Raw genomic sequence first — 12029 nt, 5'->3', positions numbered from 1 at the left:
AGATTAACAACAACGAATTCTACCCAAGCTGACAAGCTGTCACTGCTTACGGTGTACTGATAGTGAAACCAAAAAGAAAGCACCGTGTCTCTAACTTAAACCAGGCCTCAAATTGATAACACAGTACATACCAACAACAAACGAGACTTCATGTGTAGCGACAAAAATCACATCCTCATGAATATGCAAATTGTTGTTTTCTAGAAAGAACTTGACATCCACAACTTCCGGCAATCCACATTCGTTTGGAGTCGATTTGCGAGGGAAATTTTGTAGATGGCTGAATGAAAAGGTTTGGCAAAACTTTTGATAGAAAGAGGGGTATGTACCCAAAAGTATTAACCGCGTGTTTTTAGCATTAGCTGTTTTTATGCTTGTTAGCTACTAAATCATAAAAGAAGAACCAAACTCGCTTTAATCCCCGCAAGGCAAAACATTTGAAGCATGTAAACCGTTTAAATCATTCAACGTCCCGCGGCCATAATCGCACAAACCTATTTATAAACCACCCTGGGTCAAACTTGCTAGCAAGCATCTTCCTCGCGCAAAACCGACCCTACTCTGATGGGCGGATAAAGCCATGCGGCCATAAATTTATTATTGATAATTCAATAAAAGTTGTTGTGAAAGATTTTCGGCATCTCCCGGTCGGCACTGTGCGTGATTGAGTCGTCTTCGAGCTACTTCCAGCAACTTCATCGATCGTGACCAGCCTTCGAGGCCTTTTAAGGGGAGCGTAAATGCCAAAAAACATAAATGTGAAAGTGTCCGTTGCCGATACTACGTGTAAATTTGGTAGGATTGAGGATGAATCAACGGCTATGAAGAGGAGAAGTTGTGCCAGCTCAACTATGTTGAGTTGATTTTTGTTATGGGAAACTGAACATCTGAAGCTCACAAAATGTCTAACGGAAAACAATAAAATTCTAATAAAAAAAAAAAACAATCCGCTGATAGTTTTATCAAACGTGGATTGATCTTGAGTTTGGTGAATATTTGGAAATGGAATTTGATAGTATCGCAAAATATGATTAAGAGAGTATATTGGATTTCCCTTACTGTTATTCATCATTTATTAATTGAATGCTGAGCAAAAGTGGATTTGGAAACATCATCTTGAATAGAACTTAACTTAGATAAAAATTGTGTCGAAATGGTGTCGATTAATGTTTATTGAAATACCTGCACAATACCAGAACAGTTGGATCAACTTGTCTCCCTCTAGCTTCCACGGAAAGCATAATCAAAAACATAAGTGTACACAACCATCATCAAATGATCAAAGGAAAAAGTCTCCAATTTACAGCGCTATTCATCTTGAACCGCACGAAGATAATTTAATCCAATGGGAATGGTGGTGCCTTAAATGACACACTTTTGTCGGGGTGGAAATCCTGCCAACGGTGATTAGGTTCACCGGTAAAGCACACTTCAGGTAAGATGAGGGCTACAATTACGCTAAATCGTCCCAAACTGGCGCCGAAAAGGTCTATCCCATTTCATCAAACTGGTGGACCAGAAATGGAGAGGTAAATTGCTTCTTTTGCAGTGTACACAAACGTATACATTTTGTGAACAAAAAAAAAAGATAAATTTTCACAATGTGCCAGCCTTTCTGCACATACAAAGTCATACATCAAAACGGATGTACCGGAAATAACTTTTTTTTTCTCACTACCACTTTTGCACACCTGGGAGGCGCATTTTTTCAGCAAAAGGGCAGGGCAGGTGTAGATTAATTTGCATGTATCCTCTCAGTAATTCGAGGTTTTTTTTCTGTGAGGGATATTCATATTTTATTATGGATGCTGACTTTGTGGAAAGCTTACAATTTGGCCGACTTGATGATGTTTCACAATGGTTTTATTATTTAGTTAAAAAAGGACGAATATTAGTTACGAAACCAGTATAAACCTGACAACTTTTCACCGAAGATTTGGAGATTACACAATCACTACCCACTAAGGAAATCAGTATCGTAACGTGCCACGGAATGTTCTATATTTGGGTCTTGCTCTTTACTGATATGCCCTGAGGGTTGCTACGGCAAAATGCTCTCTTAATTTTCCACAGCTAATTACATCTGGCCACAGTGACCTGATGGCATTTGTAAAATGTCACAAGCTACGAAAGGTCACCGATTTTGATCCCACGGCAAAGATGATTCCAATTAGGCTACTTTGATAAATCATCATTATACTAAACAAAAAGCAATGTCCAATTTTTTTTTTCCATTTCCAACGCCAATTATGCGGAATAGATGGGATTTCAATCAAACATGGTCATCAAATGTATCTTTGCAGCAACATCAGCCCCATTCACCTGTTGATTTAATCGATTGATCACAGCCATTAGCAGCGTTCATTGAGTCAACAACATTTGGGATGAATTTAATTACATCAGATTATGCAAATATTGTCACGGTAGAATTCACGTTAGGATTGATGGGCAGAATATGAATGAGAGTTTAATGTGTTGAAAATCACTGTTCAGTTTTTGGCAGAGAAAATTTTCATGCAGTAGGTCGTGTCCTTTTGCAAAAACGAACCTCAAATACAGTGGACTCTCTCGTTGTCGATATTGGAGAGACCATAGAGAGCGGGAGGTATAAAATTATGGAACGTAAAATCAAAGCATGCTTTTTGAAGGGACTGAAAAATTTATTAACAGCTAGAGCAATATTGATATCGAGAAGATCGACAGCCAGAGAGTCGACTGTAATACGTTATAAAATATATATATTTTTTAATTTCCTCAAGGTTTCACTTTCACGATCTTTTTTAAAAAATAAATTTACTTAAGAGGCAGTATTTGTAAACATTGCTCGGTGCTCCGATTTGGATGATGGCGAATGGGCTAAGGCGCCAGTCCTTACTGTTGGTGCAGGGTTTGAATCCCGTAGGTTACAATTTTTTTATTGTGTTTGCAAAAATTGTACATGCGGTGTGTAATATTAAGTGTTTACTTTGACGAAGGTGATGTGCATGCTTTTGCATGTGATTTTACCATCGGATTTTTTGCTGTGTTTGTCATATTAGGAATCCTCAGAAAATTTCACGTAAGTCAAATGTTTTGGAGTTGTTAATTTGATTTAAAAAATTATTTAATAAAACATTTTTGAAAAAAGAAATGGATTTTTTAATCCTGCGATCAATACGATAAATGCTGTATCATGTAGGCGAATATCTGTTTTACTCCTAATCCAACAAATTATAAAACAATGTTTAATTCATTCAAATGGCATTTTTTCCAATCAAATTTACCACTCCAATACTTTCAACTTACGTGAAATTTTCCAAGGATTCCGAATATGACAAAATTGAGACCAAGAAGTGACGCTATTGCGGCCTGCAGGGTAAAAACTAACGTTGTAAAATGTTTGATATAGAAAAATCAAAAAACTATGAGAAAAACTGCAATTGGCCAAAAAGTTAATACCGTAGGCTTGTAGTCCATAAAATTCCCTAACTTTTGACCTATGGGTATGAGTGTTGGAGGATGTTGCAAAAAGATATTAAGGTTTAAAAAAAAAACAATTTTTAACAGTATTTTGCAAAAGCTATGAGAAAAAGTCAATCTAATCCTGGATGTCTATTAGAGTGTAACAAAAATGACTTTTTGGCGGGCATTCTAGGGGTTGTTCCGGTGGGCATACTAAGCCCAAATCCAAAATATGAGCTTGATTGGACGTAACAGGAGTTGGCGCTCCACCATTCAATTTTAAATGGGATTTAACCCGTAAAAAAAGATTTTTCCAAAAATGTCACATTTTACACAGACAGACCTTCAAAGTTTGGCATTTTTTCGAAAAATCGGCCCCGGCAAAATCAAATGGCGTTTAGGGCGTCGCGAGGCGCGACGCATATCTTTTTTGCCGGGGTCGATTTTTCGAAAAATTGCCAAACTTTGAAGGTCTGTACCGAGCTCCAGGGTGCTCCAAACTTCAATGTTATATATACCAAAAGTTGCGCAAGGATCTGGCCTACACGCCAATAATGTTGTAAATAAATGCTTTAGTGGCCAAAATGCCTCAAAAAGTGACATTTTTGAAAAAAAAACCTTTTTTACGGGTTAAATCCCATTTAAAATTGAAGGGCGGAGCGCCAGCTCCTGTTACGTCCAATCAAGCTCATATTTCGGATTTGGGCTTAGTATGCCCACCGGAACAAACCCTTGAATGCCCGCCAAATAGTCATTTTTGTTACATCCTAATGTCTATAGCACATTTTGAAGGGTTTCAAAAGACCTTTCGAATGCATCTAAGATAATTGGAATTGATGAAGATTTACGGAAATGCGAGCAATTTTAAGATTTTTTATGTTTTTTCGACCTCAAACTTCAAAGCCCGATTTGCCCCACTTCCCTTTGTCGTAGAGGGCCCATATTTGGCATGAGTTCATCTCATGTATAGACAAACAAACGCTGATAGTTTCATCCAAATCGGAGCACCTCGATACGACCTGTTACACATTGGTGAAAAACTCGCTCTTAACCATATGCGTGGCCCCCACTCCACACTTAGGCTTGCTCTTGACTCTCGCTTAACCGCGAAACAATTTACCAGTTCTGGCAGGTTTTGAAGGTGGTCCTCCACATTGACGCCCTTTGACACGATGTATATGGCGGGGAAAAAATCATGGAAAAACAACAATTTCCAACGTCTGACAAACCCGCGAGTCGTGTGAGTGCTTCATCCGGTACAGCGTGACAACAACCAGTGGAAGGGATTTATGAAACCGGAACAACGCTTACGAAAAAAAAGGAAGGAACGGGGCAGGACCTTTGGATATGCAGGATAAGATTGATGACCTGACATGACTCAGACCGAAGAGACTAGTGAATCCTAGTCACGCTGAATTATAAAAAATATTTTATAATCTGATCAACCATAAACTTTGGTACACACTACACTGCCCTTGATCGCATAAATGTCCCATATGCATTTTCATCGATTTCGAGTTATTGATGCAGTTTGGTTCAAAAAAATTCACTTCACGAAGAAAAATCAGTTCCCAAAATCGTGAACAAGCGTTCCTGAAATTCGGAACCATGAACAAAGTGTTTAAATGTCATGGCCGCTTGTTAACGACTTTGGTAACTGGTTTTCCTTTTTGTGACTTAATTCGTTAGACAAAAATATGCTTTCTTGGAAATTTTTAATCAAATCGGTTAAAGTTTAGGGGTTGCTGTTGAGCGTTGAAGTTTGTCTGGGAAAAACACGAATATTCATGGGTAAAAGCATCGCTTCAGGATTTTTAGAGGTGGCGCAAGTCTCCTCAAAATTAGGTCAGAAAATGGTTTTATTAATTCCTTTACATTATGCCCGTAACAATCAGAAGTTTTTAAAAAAATCAGGTGCGTCAGATGATTCCGTCAGTAAAACGATAAGGGAAGTTTGTATATGGCAGCAAAAAATCAAGATTTCTAACAGAACTGCTGCTAATCTCAAGTGCCGATTAAAACCGATTAAAAGTTTCATTTGATGTAGCAAAGCCGCAAGAAGATGTCTCAAAAGCCTTCAAGTGCAGAACGCTTTGCCTTGGTTGGGGTAGAAGTTAAGTATGGAATAAAAACTTTATCTGAGTGGGTGCAGAGACCGAGAAGAAGAAGCGGGATTGACGCAAATTTGCGTTCCATCTAGACATCTTGACCAGGATTGTGTCCATGCGCTAGATAATTTTACGCAAAAGTGCCGTCTAGTATATTCGATAAGATCTGTTTCTAGTTTACGCGCCACCGAAAGACAAATAAAACCCGTATCCTATGGTCAGCTGGCCTCTTTTCTCCCTTGTTGTTCAGGCGATAACAGTATCTTGCAAGAAGATATGTTTTCAGTATAGTACGGCTTGGGAGCAAAAATCGTGTAAAAGTTTAACGACAGTTAGTCTGAAATACTTAAGACAACGCAAAACAATATTGAGAAACATCAAAACTTCGCATAGCGTTAGATTAAGATACGATCAAATAACGTATGTGAAACTGAAAAGGAGAGTTAATAATGATTAATTGACCACAACCAAGTAGTGTGCGTTAAGCTGCTACACAATGTCAATCCTTTGTGCTAAGCTTCCCAAGGATCACCTAATTCCCAGCCAGCGGCATCTTTGCATGAGCCGGATGATTAATAGAGCCTTCGTCGGCTTCGACACCGGATGGCCATTACAAGTGGGTCCATAACTAAACGATAATCATAATTAATGAAATTGATCCAATGTGTCAACGTCACGCAGCTAATGGTATGCCTCGGAGTTGTGAATTTTGCCATTGACAAAAGGATGCTCGGTTTTGGGGACTATATCAGGTTTCGGGTGGTCCGTCTGTGTCCGGTATCCAACCGCGCTCAAAATGATGGCCGATGGTGGACAATAATGGCGCAAATGAGCCCTTTGCGGGTTCTTTTTGTCGGTTTGCGTGTTTTTGGTTTCGGGTTTTTTTTGGTTCTGATCCGTTAGGCTGTACAAGTTGGGCAGTAAAAACCGGAGAAAATGGGCAACCCACAAAAGAGCAAACCAACCGCCATCAATAAATTGGATTGCGATTGGCCTGTTGAATTCAATTAAGTTGATTCGATTCACTATAAGAAACAGTAATCCATTAATGCCCAAAAGCTCGCCGTATTTTGCCGATGGGCTATTTGATAAGGCACAGATTCCCAATCAATTAGTGCATGAAGGATGAAAAGCATGTATAATGAAGGCTAATGTAATAACCTGAGAGGATTTTGGCAGAAAAACTTCCGCGTGACAGTTTTCATTGGACCGTAGATAATGTTACTCAGAGTTCATTACCCAAAGTGAATAATTAATATTTTTTCAAATTATTCTTCAATTTTATTAACACTAAATTGGGCCACACTTGACAATTTGGGTCTTATAACATCGTTTGAAGGAACCCCTAACCCTCATTGCAGGACATGTTCGGTTTAGCATAGCATAGCATAGCATAACGGGTTTGCACCACGCTGTAGGGGGTGCCACAATGGTCAATTCAATATTCTTAGACAATTTGATTGCTGCCCGGTACATCCAAAAATATCTAAGAACCTAAATTTCCACACTGTGCTCCAAGGCTACGCCCATACAGTCCCGTAGGGATTTGGGAGGGGATGTTTTTGTTGTTCACTAGTGGCAAAAGTGCAGGGAACCCATGCGACTTTAAAAAGTGAACGGAATATTTTTGGGAGGTTTGGAACGGGGGTTAGGGGAATTGCATCGGGCCGATGAAAATGGTTGAATGCGTAATGTATTACATGATTTGGAAGTGTGTACGTATAAATGTGAGTCTTTAGTGTATTATATAATTAGCATGTAGTTTTGTAAAAATAATAAATGAAACAAATATAATATTTATCCTTGCCACACCCTGCCCGTTTCGAAACGGTCATCACTAATACTTGCCGATCTACGATCTGCTACGTGGACCAATCACAACTGGACAACGCATCGATCTCCTTTTGACCATCCGAGACGAATGGGCTCGAGGCACGATCGATACGATCAAGTTCAATTGTATCTCAACCGTGCGCGAGTACAAACCTTTGAACAAACCCGTCGAGCGAAAGTAAGTAGTGCGAGTCAGTGCGAAGAGCGATCGTTATCGCAGTGAAGGCTATCTTATAGCAGAGTGAGAACTTAGGCGACACCTAAGCAAGCGAATTAACTAGAGCGTTGCATGTGCTCTCGATAGGACTAACAGCAGTGAGTATTGTACGCTGTTCTAGAAATTTGACCCGCGAAACTAAACCACTCCTTTGTCAGCTTAACAGTCCTCTACTCATCAACGCAAACCAGTACATTACGTACTTTGAGTAGCTAAAAGCGGAAAAGAGGTAAAAGTGGCCATGAAAAGTTAAGGTCAGATCGCTAATTGTGTCGTTCTTTTGCCTGAAGAAAACCTTCAGGGAGAAGGTTTTTCTCTTTGGTTTCTTCTCAGCAAACCACGCGGCGATCATCGCCGGCCCGAACTCCGGACAGCATCTACCGGAGCGCGCAATCATCCGTACACGGAGAAAAAAGAGTTCCCAAAATCGTGAACACTTTGTTCGTGGTTCCCAAAATCATGAACGCGTGTTCACGATTTTGGGAACTCTTTTTTCTCCGTGTAGCGTCGGACAGCACTTGGTCGCTGACCACGTGGTGCACACGAGGACGTCGACAAGCCCGTAGGAAACCATAGCCACGGTTTCCGAGCTAAGGGCGCAGCCTGCAGGGGAAATCCAGTTTCGACTGGTCGCCTGCCCGTCAAAGTGATTTACGGTCACTCCGCAGGGGTGCGTATTTCACGTCTGACGTCCTCCATCTTCGACGCCGACGCCGCGTCCGGCGCACTTGGGCATCATCCGCAATCCGCACACACGCACGCACTCAAGCTCGACACACACGTGTACGCCATCTTATCGTGTGACAAGACTCCGCAGCGCCATCAACATCCTGCTGGAGCAAAACCCGGTCGCACTGCTTTGCGACATTTTACCTCGTGCCTCACGCCAGCTACAACCACGTGGGGGACGAACAACTACCACGATCAACCATCAGCATGGGCCTTCGAGAAAACGCTCGGACATTCCAGCCTCGTGGTTTTTCAACATCAACACGCGATGCGCCATCTACAACCACGTGGCGGTCGACGACCACCTCTTCACCTGTGAAGGCCGTCGGGAAGCGTTCAGACGCTCCAGGCCACGTGTTTCACCTGCGGGACCAACCGGTCTCGTCGCCAACATCTGGGCGGTGATCAGGGATGCCACATGATTTTTTTAAATGTCTGTGAAAAAGTCTGTGTATGTCTGTGCCTTTGTCTAAAATTCGAATATATCAATTTACAGTCATAGAAATCCATCAAAAATTTTGTTTTTAAGCATTTGAAGACTAACGAAATAAGTTTCGATTGATATTTTTACAAAATAACAATTTAATGAAGTTTTTAAAAAGTCTGTGCACCTCAAAAAATGTCTGACACGAGCTCAAATGTCTGTGAAACACATACAAATCTGTGTATCTGGCATCCCTGGCGGTGATCGACATCACTCGCTCGCCACCCAAGGCCGTCGACAAGCGCAGAGCCGCTCCGGTCACGTGATCATCTCTTCGTCCTGCACGTAGTCATCTGACGACAAGACGCCGAACAGCAGACGGCGTACGCAGCTGTGGGGTCCCCCCCGCGTTCCTGCCAGCGGCTGCACAAACACCGAGCGGCCACACGAACATCAACAGCACGAGCGGCAGCGAGAAGAACGACAAGCGACACAAATCAGGTCAGATCAGCTAGATTAAGATTTCCACCATCACGCGTCGAATGAACACTTCCGTTTCCTCAGACCAATTATCGTCGTACCCTTGAGCAGCTAATCGTGAAATTGGATCAGCGATGTTTGATGAACCTTTTTTATAGATGACAGTGAATCGGAAAGCTAGAAGTCTCAGCAGCCACTTTTCAATCCGAGCTGTTGGCCGCGACTTTGCTGTGAACAGCGTTTCCAACGGACGATGATCTGTCTCGACCGTGAAAGATACTCCAAGAAGGTACATCTGGAATCGTTCAACTCCCCAAACAATTGCTAGCGTTTCTTTCTCAATGGGAGGGAAATGCTTCTCAGTATCCGTTAAGCTCTTCGAAGCATAACTAATCACCCGAGGAACTCCATTCTTGAATTGAATCAAAACAGCTCTTAAGCCCACACCAGAAGCATCAGTCACCAGCAAAGTACGATCCTTTGGGTCAAAGAAAGCGAGATGTTGCATCGATGCCATACGTTTCTTCAGTTCCTCGAATGAATCCTGATGAATTTTCTCCCAGCGGAAATTCACCGAAGTCTTGATCAATTCTCGCAAAGGATGATTTGTAGAAGCCAGGTCCGGAATGAAACGAGAGACATACGTAGCGAGACCGAGAAAACTGCGTAACTCTTCTTTCGACCTGGGCGGCCGGCACTGCAATAACGACTTCACTTTATCGTCCGTCGGAAGAACGCCCTTTCCTGACAACTTGTGACCCAGAAACGAAACTTCCAACTGATTGAATTTACATTTCTGCATGTTAAGCAAAATGTTTCGCTCGTTCAATACCTAAAGATTTAATGTAATTTAAAGTTTAGAGAAAAAAAAAAAACAATTAATATCCACTTTTTTTACCTTCAGAACTTTCTTAACTGCTCGATCATGATCTTGTAGCGTGACTTCCCAGATGATAATATCGTCAATGAACACTGAAATTTGAGGACAACTCGATAGGATGCTTTCCATCAAGAATTGGTAAAACTCCGGAGCACAATTCCAAAAGACAACCTCTTGTAACGATACAACCCCCAATTGGTCACAAATGTAGTAATGTCCCTGCTGTCCACCGCAAGTTCAACTTGATGAAATGCTTGCTTTATATCAAACGTTGTGAAGTGCTTTGCTCCGCTGAACCTTGGCAGCATATCTTCAAAAACCGGAAGTGGATGATTCAAACGTTGTATTGCTTGATTGGCCCGTATCATGTCAACGCAAAGGCGCAATTCCCCGTTGTCCTTCATGATTGGCACCAGCGGAGATACCCACGAAGTTGGACTGTCCACTCACTCAATTATGTCCATTTCTTCAAAAACCGGAAGTGGATGATTCAAACGTTGTATTGTTTGATTGGCCCGTATCATGTCAACGCAAAGGCGCAATTCCCCGTTGTCCTTCATGATTGGCACCAGCGGAGATACCCACGAAGTTGGACTGTCCACTCACTCAATTATGTCCATTTCTTCAAAAACCGGAAGTGGATGATTCAAACGTTGTATTGTTTGATTGGCCCGTATCATGTCAACGCAAAGGCGCAATTCCCCGTTGTCCTTCATGATTGGCACCAGCGGAGATACCCACGAAGTTGGACTGTCCACTCACTCAATTATGTCCATTTCCAGTAATTCATCCAGTTTCGCCTTGACTTGGCTCTGAAGAGCAATTGGGCACCGTCGAAGTGGTTGAATTACAGGTGGTATATCTCGGTTGATGGGCAACGTCAGCTTGTAGTCTTTGATCTTAGCGAACTGTTTCGCCGCTTTGACCTGGTTCACATCCTCTTTGATAGTACTTGGAAGTCCGATTCGCAGTAGACCCAATCGTTGAGCAGTTATTTTTCCAAGCAGTGCTTGCTGACCTCCCTTGATCACGTTGAATGTAGCTCCAGCTTGAATACGATCCGGACCATCCTGGATTTCAAGAATGGCGTCAAACACGGTCAGTAGTTCCAATGGTACTCTTCCGTACGTTAGGAACCGCTTCGAGCTATCGAATCGTTCGGAATGCACCGTTACATCCTCCAGTTTCATCATTTCCCAGGTAGCGTCATCAATCAAGTTGTGAGTAGAACCGGAATCAATAAACATTGGAATTTCCACTCCTCCCACGCGACACGTAATGTATTCGTCCTTATCGTCGTCGTGAGTCAAGTTGACTGGATAGTCTTCAGTCTCATGGCTCGGTTCAGTAGCAATGTTTCGTACAGTCCGGTACCGTTTCTGGTTGTTGTACTTCCGATCCACTTGATTAAAGTTCGACTTCCGTTTACGATGACTGCACATGACCCAGAAATGACCAAATTGGTGACTTCCTCTGCATTTCTGATCGAGAGCCAGACATATCTGCCCGGACCGATGCGGCGGGTAACCACACCGGCTGCAACTACCCGTGTCGCTTGAGTCCGCATTCTTCGGTCCTTTGTCCTTGACCACCATACGGTGAACCTCCACCTGCTGATTTGCCATCGGTTTCATTTGAGCTGCTTGGTATTTAACAGCCTGATGCGCGTTTACGATCTTGACTGTGGTGTCCAACGTCAAGCCATCTTTTTCAAGCAGCTTTCGACGGAGATCTTCTGGAGTATTTTGAATGATTTTGTGCGACGATCGCATACTGGCGACATTCAAGCTCAGTTTTTCCGAAAACGCACTTTTCAGCTTTCTGTTGAACTCGTAACAGAAACTTCTCGATCGGCTCATCATTCTCCATTTTCATCGACCAGAACTGGAATCTTTCGAACGAGTCATGTTGTTTGGA

The sequence above is a fragment of the Culex pipiens genome, chromosome 3 (assembly GCF_016801865.2).
Source record: "Culex pipiens pallens isolate TS chromosome 3, TS_CPP_V2, whole genome shotgun sequence".
Lineage (NCBI taxonomy): Eukaryota > Metazoa > Arthropoda > Insecta > Diptera > Culicidae > Culex > Culex pipiens.
Note: the sequence above shows the minus strand (reverse complement) of the source record.